Genomic DNA, 19,738 nt, shown 5'->3' with positions numbered 1-19,738 from the left:
CTGTCCACCTGGGAGCAGCTGAGCCGGTGCTGCCCAGCAGTACTTGAGTAGCTCAGGGAGGAAGCAGAGCTTCCCAACATGAACTTAAAATCCAGCTGATGCAAGAAAGAAGTACCTGTCAGGCTGGCAGGATTTGAAACAATAAGCCTGATTCTCCCGGCACTGTGATTTCCTACTGTTGTGCTTGCATAAAGTCATCTTAGCTTTTCCTGCTAATAAATGAGAAGACAATCTGACCCAGCGCGTTCATTGACAAGCTCTGCAAGAGAAACCTCAGGAATATTTTATTCCTCCCACATTAGGAACGTACAGAACATACAGAGAAATTTACCATCACATAATGATCCCTATTATGCAAAGCGAGGCTAACAAAATTTCCATCATTACATCCCTGACAAGTACTCAGAACTGCGGGGGCTTTCAGGCTTTCTTTTGAAAGAAAAAAGACCTGCAAAGTAGCTTTAATATCTTAAATATGGAGCAGGAACTTCATACTCTCCCTATTCACAAACACCTTAAATACATCTCCTTCCTTCACAGCTCGTTAATCCCTACTCCTCTGCTCTTCAGACATTTAAATTCTTTCCACAGATCTAACACAGCAGAGGTGTTTATATCATGTTTAATCAGCACTCGCCAGCTCTGAACGCCCCGCATGACCTTACTGTTTTTTGAGTGACCAAAGATCATTATGAAATCAGCCAAGTGCGATGGTGAGGACCTCGCCGGAGCCCGAAGCCCTCGTGCTGTTACCACATCACAATCCCCCCGACACGCTTTCTCCTATTTGTGCGTCCAAAAATGCCCATCAAATGGTTCAATTATCATTGAAACATGGATTAAAATCCTGCATCTGAAGGACAAGCAGATTGGCAGTGATTTAGCAACTTGCTCGGCATTATTCCGTTTCAGGGCAGCACTACACATTGCGGGGTGCAAATCTGATCCAGTTACTCTTTGGCTGGAGGCTCCACAGGGGCCAACCCTGACCCCAAGCCTCTGAGCGATGACACTGGTGGGTGATTTGCTTTGTTAACTAGCGTGGCCTGCACACCCAGAGCTGCTTCCCAGTGCCATTTTCATCTTCCTCCCTGCCATCTGAATACCAATATAAGCAAATATCAAAGAAACGTGTGTGAGGAGCAAGCACGTGGGGCTCATAGGCCCACCATCCACTGGCTATTTTGTCTTCCTTGCCTTTTTTTTGTCCTTTCTGTGTGTCCACAATTCCCCTCCTACCTTAGATCTGCACTTTTGCTACTCTGATTTCTTTACCTGTTCCACCATATCTATTCAGACCTTCTCAACCTGGGTCTCTTCCTTGCCTCTTTCCAGCCTCCCTAACCAGCTTTCTTCCCTCTGCTGCTCAGCAGAGGAAAGAGCAGAGACTGAGAAAGTTAATGAACATCACACCGGGGTTACTGCTTCCAGCACTCTCCCTCTCACACACACTGCGGGCCAGGCACACACGTGAGCCCCAGAGCAGTAATTAAGGGATTTTAGGAGGATAATGCCCTCGGAGGGCTTCGGCAGATTGACACATGGTATTTCTTCTTAATAATGACTGTCCTGAAACGTATCGGATCCGTGTGCTGCTGTGTTTCCGGCAATTTGTAAGAACTGTTCAATGTGTAGCCAGCTGGAACACACAACAGCACATAATTGTTCTATTACTGCAGACTTCAATTGTTTCTCTTTTATTCATTAAATGGCCATTTATTGGAAGAAAGGTCCTTTTTTTAGATGCGTTTTTACACAGCTCTAGATTGGACTTGCCAGGACCGAACAAGGGCAGACCTTCCCTTTTCTCACTGTGCTCTTGGAAGGAAAATGGGAAGCACAAACACTGGAATTTTTGTTTTTTAATGGAGATGTTGAAAGCCTTTTACATTCTGCATTGGAACAAAACCGAGGCCTTTTGAAATGTTGCATGGGAGTCAAGGGAGAAGGCCACCCACGCTGACTATGGGAGAGGCGAGCAAGGGTCTGCTCGGCAGCAGCCCTGAGCACCTCTCCTTTGAATCAAGAGAGCACCCAAGGACTAACGTTAGGGACACAAGGACTGTCCCCTATTGCGAGAAGCTACGCAGGGCAAGGGAGAAAACCAACTGCCTGGTGCTTACGGAGCTCAGCTGGAAGTCAGGAGACATGACAGCTCGCACTGAGGTCCCAAGTGAGTGCCCAGATGGGAGCTGGTGGTGTGAGTCTCTGTTTCAGACCAGCAGTTCCACAACAGGCCAGGAATTTCTTGAGAAAAGGCTCACCAAAGCCCAAGAAACAGATCCCATGCAGACCTGAAAAGCGTTGCAGAACTGACTGCGCTATCTTGAGAACTGTTTCCCGTACAATCAGTATTACCTTGATTTGCAAGTGTTTTACACAACACGAGCCAAAACCCAAACCCCAGGTCTGAGATTCCTAATTCCCATTTCAACTGTTGTTCCCCCAGCAGAAAAGCAGAAGGTGGACATTTGAACCAGTGCATTCTGGTCAGACCATACCAGCTGGCAAGCTGAGGCTGACCTGTGCTTCGCTCTACAACAAAAAAGTGAAACATCACATTAAAATGTATATACAGGAGGAAATTCCTCTTGCTCTCCTAGCCTTTCCTTAAGCTATTGAAATGGCTTAAAAAAAAAAAAAAAGGCAAGACGTAATTGTTTCCTGTGCAAATGTTGTGCCAGACTTTATTTTTATGGGCTGTATTTATTGACTTTAGCTATTTTTCCAGTATGCTGCACAGCGTTAGACTTGGCAGGAAGTCCTACAAAGTGAAATAACATCTCTGAAAAAGTGGGAATTCTCATTGTTTGGCATGGTCCAAGAAAACTCCAGCCAAGCAAACTTATGACCTTCTCTCATGTCAGACTCAAACCCAGGCCAGGCCAGCCACTAGATCAGACTCTTCATTCCTCTGAAGTCATCAGAAGATCCAAACTTGGGGGTCTGATCCAACACCCGGGTGAAGCCATTTGCCCCCATCTGCTCTACTCCACACTTCCACTAAGAGCACCTATTTGCCAACGCAATTACAAGCAGAGATGCGTACTTTGTGCAGATACCGATTTGTTTTCAGGGGAGCAAAATAAGGCAGGCAGTCTCACCAGGAGCCATTAGTGAGTTAATTGCAGCTGTTTAAGAGTTAGGTCTTAATGTGCCCGTCAACTCCAGGCACTTGCTACACTTCCCAGGATTTTGTATGCATCCGAGACAGATGTCTCCAAGGCAATCAGAAAAGTCCCACAGTATACACTGAAGAAGACAGAAGACAACTGAAGAGATTTATGTTGGATGGAATGACAAGCTCAAGAGTTTAACTGCACATGGCATTTCTGGAAGCTTGCCAGCACCGAGTTTAGTGTGTTTTGTGTACTTCACTCATAACTGTTTATTGTGACAGGTAAACACTTGTTTTGAAAGCTTGCAGGCGTACTATTAAAACAGAAGTGTTCCTGACATAGTCAAGCTGTGCTGTCAAATGTTTATCTTTTGAATGATGAATGCTGGCTTTCCTTTTCGTTCCTCTCAGTCTGCGTGGAACAGATTTGAACAGTCTCTCCCAACTTGTTTGGGCTCATTTCACCTGGGGGACACAGTGAAAGCTGAGGGGCCAGAGAGCAGCCCCCCGGTTATCAGCCCGTATGCCAATAAATGTAGGTGATGCAGAGAACAAAGGAGGAACAATAGACGAAGCAAGAGCAAGCTCATTGCAGGTCTGTCTGCAAATGCAGATGTTGAGCTTTAGAAACCGTAGTAGATGTAGAGTTCAACAGAGAGGGCTATTTCCAGTCCTTAGAGCATCTCAGAGACATATATTTCACAAGTCAAATTCTGCAGACTTAGGCTAACTAAAAAGTTAGAAACAACTGTAACAAATTTTTTGCAATATTATTTTTTACTCCTTTTTTAAAGTAAGAAACTAGAAAATCTGGAAACGGTTAAGTCACAGTATTGGATGTATGCATGGCCTGTGAAACTGCAGACAATCATAAAAGTTATTGGCAAAAATGAACAGAGTCTTATGGGTGAGAATTAAAATTCTCCGCTTGGTGCAAATATGCCTTCTACAGAAGTAGAACAAAAGCCTGTGAAAAAAAGACAGAAATTTCTGTGTATCTTAGTGTAATTGCATAAGTTACAAGGCTGTGGAATTCAGCAATGATCCCATGGGCTTTCAAGTGGATTTCAGATACTTCACAGTGTGTCAGTTATAGATTGAGACATAAGACTTTGGGGAAAAAAGCACAATCTTTGATTAGATGAAATAGCATCAGATCTCCATGAAAATGCAAATGCTTAATAACTTCATTGCTAATGCAGTTCTGCCGCTTCTTTGTTCTGTTGCAGTGGTACTTCAGCCATGGGTTTGCTGACCTGCACTGGGTGTAGCACTGGGGCCAATTGAACCAGCACCACTGTAACAGCTACCTGCTGGGGGCACGTGGACGAGAATGAGAATCGATAATTTCCGACTGATTTGAGGAAATGAGTCTTACACGATGCATAAGCCATGGAACTGCCCACCACAGGAGGCATCGGAAGCGTTCATCTTACACGAGAGTCAAAGAAGGACTGAGTATTCTTCATGATATTGAAAATACTAGGGATCACAAGAATAAAAAAATAAAAACTGCTTTCAAAAAGACATTAAACAGCAAAGTGCAAGTGCTTAGACAGTATCTAATTACAAGGGCAAAAAAAGAAAAGAGCCCCTCATCACCAAATCCACAAATTCAGTAGGTCCATGTCCTAGTTTACTGTACAGAGGTTGGCCATAGAGAAAAGCTTCTACACTAAATTAGGCTATTTCGGCAGAAGGTGGAATTAGGACTTTACTGCCTAGGGAGGCACATATATTATACCTTTGATCCATGCTTAACAGAGAATTTGTGCAAGGTTGTTACTCAGTGGAGGGATCACTCTGAACCCATTACGGAGCACACACATCGCATCCCTCTGGCAGGAACATCTGGTGACCCATAAACCAGCCAAAGCACCGGAGCTGTGGCAGAGCTGCTCGGGCAGGTTTATTTACGGCTCATCAAAACCCCAGCCGGCAGCTCAGGCAGGCACTCCCGTGGCGTGCCACCACCTGCCAAGTAAGGAGGGCTGAGCTCGCTTCGTCCCACTTGGAGCCTTCTCCGACGGTTTGCGTTGCAGATCCCTCGGTCCGCGTTGTGCAGGAGAGAAGGGGCTGGGAGTCAGGGAGACAGCAGGGAGAAAAACCCAGGGAAGGGATATGGTGGGAGGTGGACTCTGACCAGTACTTCAGCTCCTCACAGTTTTTGGATGAGCAGAGTGAGTCTGTGCTGCGTCAGTGCTACACGCCACGTCACCACTATGGGACTGGGTATTTAAGGTCCTAAAGCCAGATTTACTTTTTCATCAAACCATGGCCCTAGCAAGGGGAGCAGTTTAGACGAGGGGTGAACAAGCACCAGTCCAGCATTTACCTCTTTGTTCAATTTGCTCTTTCAGCCTAAAATATTTCCTCTTTCTCTTCTCCCCCTTACAGCTGTTTCTTCAGGTGCAGATGTAGCATGACATCAAAATATAAATCATCACAAGCAGCTGCTAACTTCAGTGCATGTCAGGATTTATCACACCGGGGCCAATTCCTTGGGTGCTGAGCATCCTCCCCACTCCGAACCCTGCTGAAGTTTGTACAGAAACAGGCTGGCTACAAAGCGGCTTCTGTCTTTCTTGCCCCCTGATTTAGTGATCAGCAGAGCAAACTAATTCATAATTTTTCTCCTAATGAAAAGTGTACTGTGACTTGTGCAAAACAAGAGGTGATCCCTGCGCTGGGAGTCTATGCTAAGTGTTGCTTTTGTCCTATCAAATAAAAAACATACGAAAAAGGCAGTAATAAAAAAGCATTAAGACTCACACAGAGGCTTGTTAAATGATTTAAATCTTCATAATGTATAGCATTTTCCTGGTAATTAAGTTCAAACATGGAGTTGGGCTAAACGCTTACTACTGTTACCCTTTAAATGCTCTTCACACACTCAGATATTTTTTTCTCTACCACAGCCCCGACAATCGAAGGTAGTTACTTTGAAAAGCGCAGGAATTGCTTCCTATTGATGGGCACAGCACAGCAGTGCAAAGGCCAAAGCTCAGTCAGACCCCAACTCTTGTAAAAAGAGATCTGGTTGGAATAGTGGCTTCTTTGTCAAAAAACCAGAAAATTTAGGAAGAGAGGGGGAGAGAGGAGAGGAGTTGCATTTGTATGTGAAGTGGGAGGAAGACAGGGTAGATGCTCTCTGCTCATGCTTCTATTTTATTTTTCTAAAGTTTGCACTGAAACACAATTTCAAGAGAAAGTCCTGACCTGCCCTGGTAACAAGCTGTTTGCCTGTAGGCAAAGATCAATGGTTGTTCCCATTTTTCTTTCCCACTTCTTCCTCCCTCTTCCTGCTGTTTTTGCCCTCCTATTTACCTCTCCTGGTTTACACATTCCAGCTTTTGTTCTCAGCTCTTTCTTGCTTTCCTGCCCTCTCAGCGTCCAGCTACACCACCCAACACATTCTTTACAAAACAGTTCTTTTTATTAGAAAAGCCTGATGCCTTCTACTCAGAAGTACAATATTCAGATGGGAGGGTTTGATCCCATGCAGGAAAAGACAACCGTGCTCATCACACCTACATACATAATCCCATCACTCCCAAGTCCATCTGAACTGCATGTTGTCCAATTTAGACTGCAATCACATTTAATATTTTGTTTTAAACACAACCAGGTCAAGGCAGTACTCCAAAATAAGCGAGGTAAATAGATGTGATGCACACATAGGCTTTGCAGTTTGGTCGGCCAGCCTACAAAGCCCCAGTAGGTTACCTGACATTGCTAACTCTTGCTTGGCAAGGGAAAAAATATTTAGATATTCAGTAAACGCTTCAGGTGAAGCCTTCAACCACTCAAAGTTACATGAAAAAATTCTCGAAATTTAGGTCTATTTTCAAAATCCTCCCAGGCTGGCTTCATATATCATCCAAGTTGAAACTGTTCTCATGATATATTATACATGGAGACTGCACTACATCATCAGAGTTCTGACACTGCCATGTTCAGAGTATGCTGGGATACAACGTAATGAATTACAACAGTGGACATTGACAAATACACTTTAGGGGAAGTTTAAATTAATTTTTTTAGCTGCTTGCAGTTGGCTTAGAAAGTAATTTTTATTAAATAAACTAGTGGGAGAGTGGGCAGATTCCGAGCCCTTGAGAAAGGGAATGGCAGAGCAGAGAGAACACAGGACAGAGAGCAAGGAAGCAATTTCAGCTCCAAGATTTAACGTGCTCTGTGATTTTGCAAAAGTCAGCTGGGCCAAATCCTGACTGTGCTCACCCACAAGCATGCAGCTCTGCTGAAGCACCCATGCATCTGGAGCAAACACGGATGCCAAGTTCATAGGTGCAATCCCACATCTGTGGACTGGACATCACACAATTCCCACCGACTTCAGTGGGGTAACGTATTGTTGTATACAGTTGGTATACAAGGTGTATTGTGTATCAAAGGGATGCAGCAGTTGGGCTCTCACCTGGAAAATTCATAATCATCCAATTTTTTTTTTTTTCCATAAAAATAAACTGGTAATAACAATAAGAAAAGGATAAGGTACAGCTGATAAAGCCAAACAAAAAAACCTTTCATGAGAAGCAAAATCTAGTACCTTCAAGAAAGCCCAGAATACTAACACCTTTTCCCTCTGAAGGAATCTTTTGTCATTTCATGGGGAATCAATTAACCACAGTGTCTTATTCAGGTAGACTTTAGATTAGTACCATATCCCTTCACTATAGATAATTAACCTCAGTTTCTGAATTAGCAGCAAAATAAGCCAGTTATTAGTTTTTATAATGACTAGAACTCAATATTTTGGATAGTTAAACACCCAAGAGCTTAAATTAAAATAGACATCTGACAGAAATCCCTAAAGTGTTCTTCAGATCATTAATACTATAAATTCCACAGTAGATTGAACTGACAATGTTCCCTTTTCCTTCTGGAGCACTCCAAAGGGATGAGCTACTCCCTCGAATCAGCATTCAGTTTGATCTCTGAAATAATCTCTCCTTGATACCTAAAGCCTCAAGGCCAACAGCATAGTTAAACTCATATCCTCCTCTAACCAGAAGTGTTAAGTCTAGTGAAGTGAGAAAAAAAAAAAAAAAAAAAAAAGAAAAAGAAAAGCCTTCTTTCCTGGTCTGCCTACAGACTGCTCCATACATTACCAAGACAAACTGATGCTCACATCCTAGAGCAAAACCTTGGCTAGGGTCAGAGCCCAGGGCAGCAGCGCAGAGAGAGTGCCGGGAGCAGGGGGAGACTGCGGAGCTGCTGCTGCCTCCTGGGCCCTGGGGACAGAGCGGGCTGTGCATGGCTCCCCTGTCATCCCCAGTGAGCAGCTGGTCTCTCCCCACCTCAGGTCTCCTGCAGTGGAAGTGTGGGGCACAAGGGCAAGAAGCACGTCCACGAGGTAACAGGGCTCAGGGATCTTGGGGAGATGCTGCTCCATCCCCCTGCCCCACAGCTCTATCGTCTCTGTGTGTCTCATCCCTGGGAGATGCTCTTCCTCAGCATCCTCAACCCGTGCTGAACAGTGCGCACCATCAAAAAGCCTTTCTAACACCTAGCCTGCATCACTTTTGCTGTAAAAGAAGCCTGTTACTTGATGTCCTACCTATATTTGCCTTTTCTTCCCACTAACATGACACTGAGACTTGCTGAACTTCTGGTCCAGTCTTTACTTTCCTCTACCCATCAGTTCCCTTTTTACAGAACTGCTGCCTCTTCCTCATCCTCTGTGCACTGATTATTCCAGCCCAAGTTTCGTGCCTTGCACTTGTCTCTAATTTAATTACCTTTTTTTTCCCGCAAACCATTTCTGCAATTTGTTGAACTCATTTGAATTCTCATCCTGTTGTCCAATATATTTGCAGTCCCTCCTAGCTTGGTGCCATCTGTAAATTTAATAAGCGTACTATCTATTCCATCATCCAGGTTGTTAATGGAAATGGTGAACAGAACCGATTGCCTCCCTCCCCCCCAAGCCTCAGTCAGTCTGTCTGTCCCTTTTAAGGGCTCGCAGGGGATATTTCCCCCGCAGAGAGGTGAAGGTACATCTAACGCTGACTTCTGTGGAAACTGTTACATCTCTCGGTGTGGTCAAGTGAGTCTCAAAGGCAGCAACACAAATCCTGAATGCGCTGCTCAGCGCAGCGCAGACCTTACCAGAGGTGTGCTTTATTCCATTTTAGCTCCAATCAGCTATGCATAACACCACAAAGGAATGAAGGAAAGAAAGAACAAAAAGCTCTAGGGATTGTCCCGCTGCAAGTAAAATGTGTATTCTAAGAGAAATGAATGTTTACCTTCCCATTTATGTGAATCAATTAGCGATAAACATCCCCAGGGCATAGAAAAGACTAACACAGATAACAAAGGATATGCCCCAAATAATGGAGGATTAGAAAAAAGCATACACAAGTAATAAAATACCAGCTACAGATGCCACTTGAGAAGATTGCAAACCAGAGAAGAGTAAGTAGCTGAAGAAGGAAAGAAAGCAGAAGTGACGAGAAGATTGCAGTAGCAGTAAAGATAAATGATGAGCATGCTTTTTGAGTATATATGCTAGAGTTAAAGAGTTCAGTGTAGAGACAGGAAGGTCTCCAGGAGACTAGAAGGGTAATTTATAAACAAAAGAGCCAGACAGGGCTTCTATGCCCCAAAATAAGTCCCTTTTTTTCCCAGTTCTATCAGTTGCTCTAGGAAAAGATATTACCTTTCCCTACAAACCTTACTTCTTGACAGTACCAAAATAGAAAGATATATTTGCCCTGGCACTCTGAAAGGACAATGGGAAATAGATGCCGAGAGCCTAGAGAGAAAGAAACATTTTAAGAATGAAAAAGGACCAGAGTTAGAGCTTCTCAGGAATTACATTTTATCTCATGAAAAATGTCACCAAAAAGGAATAAAAATTGGTTCCCCTTTCTCAATAGCTTCATTTTTGCCAGAATGTTTTTATCAAAAAATGAAATCTTTTCATCAAAAACCTCTAGGCCCCCAAACAAAACATATGTAGCTTTAAAGCAAACTGAAGTTTCCTATTCAGGCCTTTTAGGGCTTTGCAGCATTATTGCAATACAAATCATGAAGAACAAGCATCTCAAGGCAATTTAATTTTTTTTTGTAAAACCCCTCGCTAGGCTTTTAATATTGATTTTTGCTGGCTTTTAAGCAAAACCGGTAATAAAAAGTGGAGAAAGGACGGCAGGTGATCTGGCTCCATGCAGGGTGGATGGCAATGCTGGAGCAGCGTGGGCGCAGGTAGCCATCCATCGCGGGGCTCGGGCTGGGCTGCTACAGGGGACATGGGCGTCTATAAGACTTGCACTGGCAGCCCTTGCGGAGAGGGCAAGAGGACACAGACCCTAGGTGTGGGCAGCAGTCTAAAAGCAGGGATCGGTGCTTTTTGGTGCCAGGTTCACTCCTCCATCAGCATCATCCTCTCTGGGATCTGGTCCTCCTTTGACATCCCCCTTCCCACAGGCTCCAGCTGGCCCTGGGTCCCTCCCAGCTCTTCTTCTCCTCCTTGTCACTATTGCTCTGGACCAGCAACATCTCATCCTGGGCTCATCTGCCCCGCCTGGCACCTCTCTTACCCAGGTCCTGCTGACAGTAAAGAGCAAAAGGAGTTAAGAGAAGTAAGCAAGGAGGCGAGGGAAGAGCTGTTTTCATTTGGGGAAATTTTGTTGCTGTTTTTGGTTCTCAGCATGTCAGCAGAAACTCAAGGCTTGTCAGGAGGCTGCTCCCAATCCAGTAATTACTGGAGGTGCCTCTAACTTGGCCCTGTCTTGATCTTACACTGTGTGATCACTTTATTATTCAGTCTTATTTTATTATTCAGTTTGATTTGGCAGCTGCCTGAGAAACCTAAGGCTACTCAAGCTGTATATTTTAAGTTCTTTAAAATCTGTTGATATAAATTCTTTTAAAGTCTTCAGGCCTGAGTCAACATTGTTAATTCTGAAGCTCCAGCCCATCAACTTGGCAGGACACTTCACACACACATGCACACACGTACACGCACAGCTCAGCAGCAGCTTAAATAGGGATCTCACTGCAGAAGCCGTGATTTTTCCTCTGGCTCACAGCCAGCCCGACTCAGGGGCATCATCCGAGGGCTTCAGCAGAGACAGAAAAAGTTCAGCCATCTGGACAAAACTGGGCACTTAGAGGAGAAAAAACATTATTCCCATGAGGAAATTAAAAGAAAACAAAAAAAAATTTACTGCACAACTCTCCTTTGCTCTGGTGGGGATATGGGTGCTAACCTGCTGGTCCTTCCTCCAAGGCATGCAGTGAGTGAAACTTTCTTGGCCACGGCAAGCATTCTCTCTCCCCCCACCTCTGTCAGACCAGGGGAACTTTTGGACCCTTCTCTGGGTGGAGGCTGTCCCTCTGCAAGGATCTAAGAAAACCCCTCTCCTCGCTTTACCAGGTCCTTGGATCTCATCTCTTCAAGGGAGAGATTTGCAGGTTGTTTAATGTTAAGGTTTGATTTCCTTCCATACTTTGATTTCAGATTACTCACCCTCCTCTCGGCCTTTTCATGATCAAAACTAAGATCCAGCTTCCCCCCTCTGACTTCAAACAGTTTTAATCTTGCCTCCCTAACATCTATTTTCCTTCTCATTCCCCAAAGAATTTCTCTTCTGGGATCACCCTTGTTCACATTCTCTTACATGTTCAAAGTCCTTCACATTCTTCTTTCATCCATGCCACGCTCCCCTATCACAGACTCCTCTGATTCCACTTCTTCAAGGGGAGCAACGTGTATTTTCATCCACAACTTTAACAGGCTAGAAAAGCTGGATCCTCACTGCTGCTCTATGTTCACCCATCAGAGGGCCAAAGAGAGCCCAGGAGACAATTCAGCTGCTGGTGCGGAGGCTTAGCCAGGGCTCTCCTGCTCAGAAACCCTGCAGCGGTGCAAAAGGCCTTGCCATACACAGAATCACTCCTGAAGTGTAGCAGGGGTTGGCATCCAGCTTGCATCTGGCAACCACAGCACAGTAATCTCATCTGCTGTCCACTGGTAGATGCTGGAGGACTCGGGGTGGCGGTCACTCTTTCTTAAAGACAGGAGACAGACTCAACCACTCAAAATACATTTATTTTATCTGTAGGACTTGGTATTTCCTTTAATATAGCCCTGCAATGTTGTCACCTCATAGTCAGCAGGTTGAGAAGGTACATGTCAGTACTAAATTACTACATACTGTTATGTGGCTTCGTTTAACTGTTGTCACTAACTTCACTTTTCAGTGCTGTAATTAGTCCTTTAAGTAGTCCTCACTTTGCTGCCAGCAGTGCTCCCCATCTCTTCAAGGCTTTCCAATGACAAAATCCCACCTGTGATACCTCCTGGTAGGTGTCTTCTTTCATAGCTGAAGGACTAGTGGCCCTTGAGCCCCATGTTACCTGAGGTCTGTGCTCTGCTACAGCTCATACCAGATTTGGCTGTAGCTTTCTCATAGCTTTGCCACTGATCTTCAGCCTTGCTGGCTTGCAGCGGCTGCAGGTGGCTCACCTCCGCTCCGCCCTTGTCCCTGCGCTGAGCAGCGGAGACTGTCCACACCAAGGTTTGCTCAGAGCTCTCACTTCCCCGTGTCTGCACTGTACTGCCCAGACCCTCCTGTTTCTTCCATTATAAAATCACTTTATAGGACAGTGCGTGTTCCCTTTAAAAGGTCATTACCCTTTTCTAGCAAACGGTTTCTAACTCCTATCCCAACAGTGAACACATCACCATTTTTGCTCCTGCTGGATGTTCTAGCAATGGCAAGCCATCTAGGTTAGGACCAGCCCTTACACAAACCGCACGATCAAACCCCCATTTCCTCTGATGTTCCCATAGGTTAATGCCCAGGGATAGCAGAAATCAATGATAGCCCAAACCAAACCCAAGAGCTCTCCCATAAGGAGTCATTCGACATTTGTTTACAAGAAACAAATCTGCATCATTTTGTGGTGCAGGGAAGCTGGAAGGGAGCACAGGGGGCCAGAGAGCCGGGAAGGTTTGTGCCAGCCCTGCAGCTCCGCTCGCAGCCGGGCAGCTCACCTGCAGGAAAGGAAAGCAGCACATCCCAAGCCTCCCCGCTGTCCCTGAGGAGCGCCTTCCTCGTAAAACCTGTTTTCAGGCTAGTCCCCCTGCCCAGTGGATTCACATTATCTTATACTTTTGAAAATATTTATTAGGTGTGCTTTCAAGATATAGTGCTCACATTCCAGTGTTAATATTATGTTTTACATCAGTTTTCATACATCTCCCTTCTCATCCTAGCGCTTGGGTACTTTCCAGTAGTGAATTAAGTACCATGCCTAATATCTGTCATGCATGGCTTGTTCTTCCTCTTTTATGACAAAAAGGACTCCAAATATCTAAGTATGAAATCTCCCTTTCTATCAGGATATTATTCTTTTTTTCCCAGGAGACATCCTCCTGGAAACTTCGCATATTAGCCGATCTGAATCGGAGCTACAGGATTATTCCTCTAGGCCATTTTTCTTCAGTGTGGAGGCATGTATATACGCATTTGGAAAAACAACAGACAACTCAACCTGCTGTTAGAAGAACTAACAACTTCTAGGGCTATGATCCCTCTTGGCAAATCTTTCCCTTTAGGAAGTGCAAGAAAGCTGCCAGCTCAGCATCCTCCATCATTAGTAGTGCCAGGCTTTAAAGCAGCGCTTCTGAGCTTGCACCTGAGCCTTGCTTACAAATAAGATGGCTCTCTGTTCAATACGCACCTAATACAAAGCCACTGATTTTCTTTCGTCTTCCTGTTGACTTCATCATATCTTGGGTCAGGCCCCTATCTTGTCAGACAACTTTTGATGTGTTCAGGCACCTAAGACAACTGCAATCAATGAGGGTCAGATGTGCAAGTATTTTGGAACAATCCTGTCTGCATTTTGGGGGCCCAGATACCTTTCAAGATCTGGCCCCAAGTGATTTATCCACTGGAAGTCTGTAGCTCAGCCATGCAATTAATCCAATTCTGCTAAGTTTTGGTCTGGTGCTCTGATCTCCGAGACCATTCTTTCTCCCTGATAATACAGATGGCAGAGAAAACAGAGAAAAGCCATTTAAAGGACAAGGCATACTGGGTAAGGAGGAGACCAGCCTAGGAAGTGTAATGGAGACTGGGGTAGCATAAACTTTAAATAGCTTTGAAAATCATTAGACCGACAGTGTGTAAATGTGTAAAACCAGTCAGTCTGCACATCACTCACAAATTCGCTATCGCTGGTCAATTGGAATCCTGGAGAAGTCGGCGTTACAAGCCCTAATGCATTGTATTTAATGCTGCAGTGGGGCTCGGTGTACTAATTACATGTAAGTTTTCCAAGATTTCTGCCGGGAGTATTTCACAGAAAAGATAATTGTTCTTTGGGGGGTTTCAGCGCTGGTTTATTTAATTATGTTGGAGTTTTCATATATATTGTGAAAACGCTAGCAGAAAGAAAACTGTCTTAGCCAGATGTAGAGTATACTGGGGAAAACTAAAGCAGAAAGATTTTGGAAGGAGGCTGAAGATGATCCTGGCTGCTGAAGGGATTCAGGAGCTTGGAAGGGACCACATGAAGAACAGATGTAACCTGTAACAGGAGCCTATTACCGGTGGGGGGAGAATACCAGCTGATAAACCCCTGCCAGCACCAAACAGGTATGGTGTAAGCACCTTCCTCAGCATCAGGTAGAAGAGATGGAAATGCTGCTAAAAATCTGACATTATTTACCCCAAGAAATGTCTTGAAAGCTTTGGGCACGTTCTGGTTTGATGCAGGTGTGCGCTCACCTTCCTCTCCTTCCTCCCTACCTACCACGTGAGCCTGCACCAAAGGCGTGTCTCGTGCGTTTGTATTTCACCCAGTCTTGTGGAGTCTGTTTTCCTCCTTCCTTCTCACTGCAATTACTAACCTGGATTAAGAACATCCAGAGCAGAAAGAGAAAATGGCAAGTCACAACAGTTCGCTGGTGAGAAACTAAACGGTACATAAGTCTCCAACCTTGACTCAGGGTTACCTATATTAAAAGTACTGCCACACGGCAGACATCAGAAGCTACTAATTTCAGCAGCAGCAGCTCTCACAGAGGGGAACATCCCAAAATAGCACTGTTTTTGCATTGCTACCATAAAAAAAAAAAGGTTTTAAATTAAATCTGCTTGTAGCCTGTCATTCATGCAAAACTAGCCCTAGAAAGGTCTAGTCTGATAAATATTTCGCTTAATATGTCTCAAAGAGTTCTGAAGTTGTGGAAGCATCTTAGTTCCACATTCTCAAAATGAAACTTTTAGACTTTTAACTTTCTGTTTTGAAATAACTTTTTAAAAAATTTGTCTTCATTTTGCACCAAAAAAGAAGCAGTTTAAAGGATGTCAAAGGTAAGAAAAGCATTTTGGCTCACCTGAAGGAAAGGTTTCTGTTGGCCTGATCTGAAAGAGATTTCTTTTCTTCATTCATAAAATTCACAAATCAGACTTTTGGGAGGAATCCTGAAGCAGGCTGGGAAATCCTTTGAAATCACCTAACTTCTCATGAGCTGGGAAAAATATCCTAATCCTCACTACAAGAGACTGAAGAAACATTTTGACAGGCAGCCTTTAGTCAAGGGTAACAGAAGTGATTGCTGCTGCCTCTTGCTGCTTCAGAAATAATCCACAAGAAACTGGTGGCTGCCAATGAGGAACAGCTGTTCATTAAGAGACCCCGTCAAACTGATAGCATAAAAAGCTGTTTCCTGCCAAATTCAAGGGGAATACACCACAGAAGCACCTTTCATACCATGTAGGCAGCTTCTACATTTTCAAAAAGCAATATTGTGCCAATTTCACGGAGATCATAAAACCAGTCAATTCTTTTTTGACTCCCACCAGTGTAAACTGAAGTCAGTGGGATTCAGCGTAATTCACTTCTCCTCTCTTACAGCTCACAAGACAGTTCCTTAAACAAATGGTAGCACAGGCTAATAAAACAGAGCAGTAATAATAATGAATAAACTGCTCATTAAAATAATAATACTGCTCTCACTAAAAGAATAATGAAAACCTATTTTACATAATTCTACTTGCCCTGATTGCTCTGTACAGAGCAATACAGGAGCTTGGACAAGGCACCTGAGGCTCTGGCGAGGCCGCAGAGGCAGCGAGCACCCCGTGCCCGGCTAACCTGCCATTCAAGAGCACCCCCAGCTCACACTCCTATATCCTACGGGCTTCACCTGCTTTTCCACTTTTTAATTAGTCCTTTCAGCTAAAGCCACCTGAAGTCATTTGTTTTCTAGATACTGAAGTTTCATCTCTGCTCAGCCTCCCCTTTTCCTATTCATACTCAGTGCTTTGGGTAAATTTTTCCTGAAAACACCATGTCTCAAATGAGCGTGATATTCTGCATTTAAGGGTTAATGAAATATTTAACCCCATTTTCAAAAATAAGTGCTACATTAGCATATGGAAAGTGAAGCAAGCATGAGTATTTGTAATCCTAGGTGTACTGACAATCCATTCAAGGCTGCGTACCTGTAAACTTAAATGAGTTTCAATTGACTTATCTCTCACGGTTTGACTGAGGAAAGATACAGGCTCAGCTGCAGCTGGAGACAGAGAGTCTTTGCCTGAGGAAGGGAGGATTTCAGGACTTGGCTCTGAACACAAAGCATTCTCAAAACACATTTACATTGACCGTGGGCTGTTCAATTCATCCTAAAACCCAAAATTCACAGAATCACAGAATCGTATAGATTGGAAAAGACCTTTAAGATCATCGAGTCCAACCATAAACCTAACACTACCAAGACCACCACTACACCATGTCCCTAAGCACCTCATCCAAACGTCTTTTAAATACCTCCAGGGATGGTGACTCAACCACTTCCCTGGGCGGCCTGTTCCAATGCCTGATAACCCTTTCTGTGAAGTAAAATTTCCTAATATCCAGTCTAAACCTCCCCTGGAGCAACTTGAGGCCATTTCTTCTCGTCCTATCACTGGTTACCTGGGAGAAGAGACCGACCCCACCTCTCTACAGCCTCCTTTCAGGGAGTTGTAGAGAGCGATGAGGTCTCCCCTCAGCCTCCTTTTCTCCAGGCTGAACAGTCCCAGCTCCCTCAGCCGCTCCTCATAAGACTTCTGCTCCGGACCCTTCCCCAGCTTCGTTGCCCTTCTCTGCACACGCTCCAGTACCTCAATATCCCTCTTGTAGTGGGGGGCCCAAAACTGAACACAGCATTCGAGGTGCGGCCTCACCAGTGCCCAGTACAGGGGCACGAAATTGTACTCCATTTTCCTGACAGCCCTGCTCCCCTATAGTTGCATTAATGAGCATTCAGTTTTCAAGAGGCCCTTTGTAACTCTGGTCCTTTACGTACGTGGCTATCGTGGCATTTCCTGGTGGTATGACAGTAAGTCAGAGCAGCACTTCAGAACATCAGGTTTATATACTAGTACCTAAGTGAGTACATCTCCTTGTACACTACCGAGTATACTCGGTATACATCGAGTATACATCTTTGAGTATACTCGGTATACTCAAGCATACATCTCCTTGTATACTACCAACAAACAGGTTCCCCACCCAGATTTTGAGATTCCTATTTTGGCAAAAGCCTACATCTGCCTATGGGTTCACCACCCAGCCACACAGGCTGGTCTCAAGCAGGGTGCAGCAAGTACTAAGAAGCCAGGAAAAGAGTAGAAAATCGCCTAGGGCAGAAAGAGAGACCATCATGCCCAAAGGAAACAGCAAAGAGTGTCAAAAAGCAGAATATTTAACCTAAAAAAGCAGAATATTTAGCTTATTGAACTCATCAGGAGTTTTGCTTTTGAATTCAGACAAGATCTCAAACAGCCAGGTCACCAGTCCTGACACCAGAACCATGCAATAAATGATGTTTCCGTTTGCTGGCACATGTGAAAACGGGGATGGGTTTTCATTTGGTAATAAACTGAAATGATGGGGGTTTTTATGTTGGACAATTTTTTTTAAAATCCATTTTTAAAAAAATCCATGGCATTTTGGATGTAAAATATTCCTTTTTAGTTGAAGTACTCACCTTCTTCTCAGCTTCCAAAAACTGCAGGAAATTTGAAACAAAAGCAGTTTTTAAGATAACTGAATTATTAGAATAAACATCGAAATGGACTATGGTTTTAATTTATTCCTCCCCCTCACTGCCCCCCAATACAGAAATTATTTTAGTAAATGTTCAGTTATTTCTTCTTCAGAAATGTTCTGGCTCTGATTAACACAAATTCACCAGAAGATAACAGATGTCCCAGAACTGGAGAAATCTTGACTTCCACAAACACACAGCCCTTTCCTAACTCCTCGCTGTGCACAGGATGAATCCTGGCCCAGGTCTAGTGTTTACTAGCAGTGGTACGAGAAGGAGCATCAACTCATTAAACCAGAACCCTAAACTGCTTCCTACGTGGGTCAGTTTTACCGAAGCCCAGTGCACAGTTTTATCAATATCTGCTTATTTTTACCAGTCTCTGCTTAGCAGGAAGGGATGCACCGACTTCAGCTCGCCCAGCCCAGCCGTTCCCAGCACCTTGCCTGCAGGCCAGGAGCTATAGTAGGCAGAGATCCTTGGACACCACGCACAAGGTAAGAAATGCAATTTCCCAAGAGGAAGGTGGGCAGACGCTGTGTGCGGGACCTCGGCAGTGTCTGAGCAGTATTTCCTCGTAGTTCAGGTCTGCAGGGGAGTCCAGAAGAGGTGGACTTTCTGCAGCGTCCAAAAAAGATCGGGCTTGATTTTGCTTTCTTATCCAAGCTGACAACACACAGAGAAAACCACAGGAGACTCTCAGGTACTCATTTCTGCTTGTTTGTACCCTGGTTTGCTTGTGTCCTATTTATAAAGAGCGCTGGCAGTATATCTCTGCATACACAATCTACTGAATATTTCCTAGACAAGTATAAAACATATTTTAACTGCTGTACCATAATTCTCTTCTTTTAATTAGAAAGTGTGCTAAATACTCGTGTCCTTGGGGATTCTCACTGAACTAGTCAAGTTTCTGATCATGGAAGTTTCGCGTTAATGAGACTTTTAGTTTGACTTACAAAAGCTCTTACATTTACACAGCAAGGCTTTTAACTTCAAAGTCCTTGAGAATTGTTGCTGTGCATCTGCCTTGTCTGGGGCCTTAATTCACAATTCTGGTCTCTGTTTATTATATAGGGAATCTTTTGTTTAGTGTTTATAGATATATATTTACAGCATTTAGGGATATTAGAGCTTATACCAAGCTCCATTACTATAAACACCGATCAAAGGGAGAGTTAAGTGAAGCTGAAGCACTAGAGGAAAATATCTCTGCAGTCACAATGGGAAAGGGCAACTGGGAGAAGAGGGGAAGCTGCCTGCCTGGTTACACCACTTCCAAACCTCCAGCTCTTCTCTCTGCCTTCCCATCCTGCCCACCTGCAAACACCGGCCCCAAACGCATATTGACAGAGCAGGGAAAACACCCCAGTTCCTGCAAAGATTAGCAAGTGTCCATTTGCTTGGCACTGTCTGTATTCAGGTGCATCCAGTGTTTTTCAAGCTCCAGAAAGCCTGTAAACGCCAGGCAAGAGGAGTGCTGAAGTTTCTGTTTTCATTATGTTTCCTCGTTTCATTTTTTTCCTGTGGGAGAC

Source organism: Mycteria americana, chromosome 15 (assembly GCF_035582795.1).
Source record: "Mycteria americana isolate JAX WOST 10 ecotype Jacksonville Zoo and Gardens chromosome 15, USCA_MyAme_1.0, whole genome shotgun sequence".
Lineage (NCBI taxonomy): Eukaryota > Metazoa > Chordata > Aves > Ciconiiformes > Ciconiidae > Mycteria > Mycteria americana.
Note: the sequence above shows the minus strand (reverse complement) of the source record.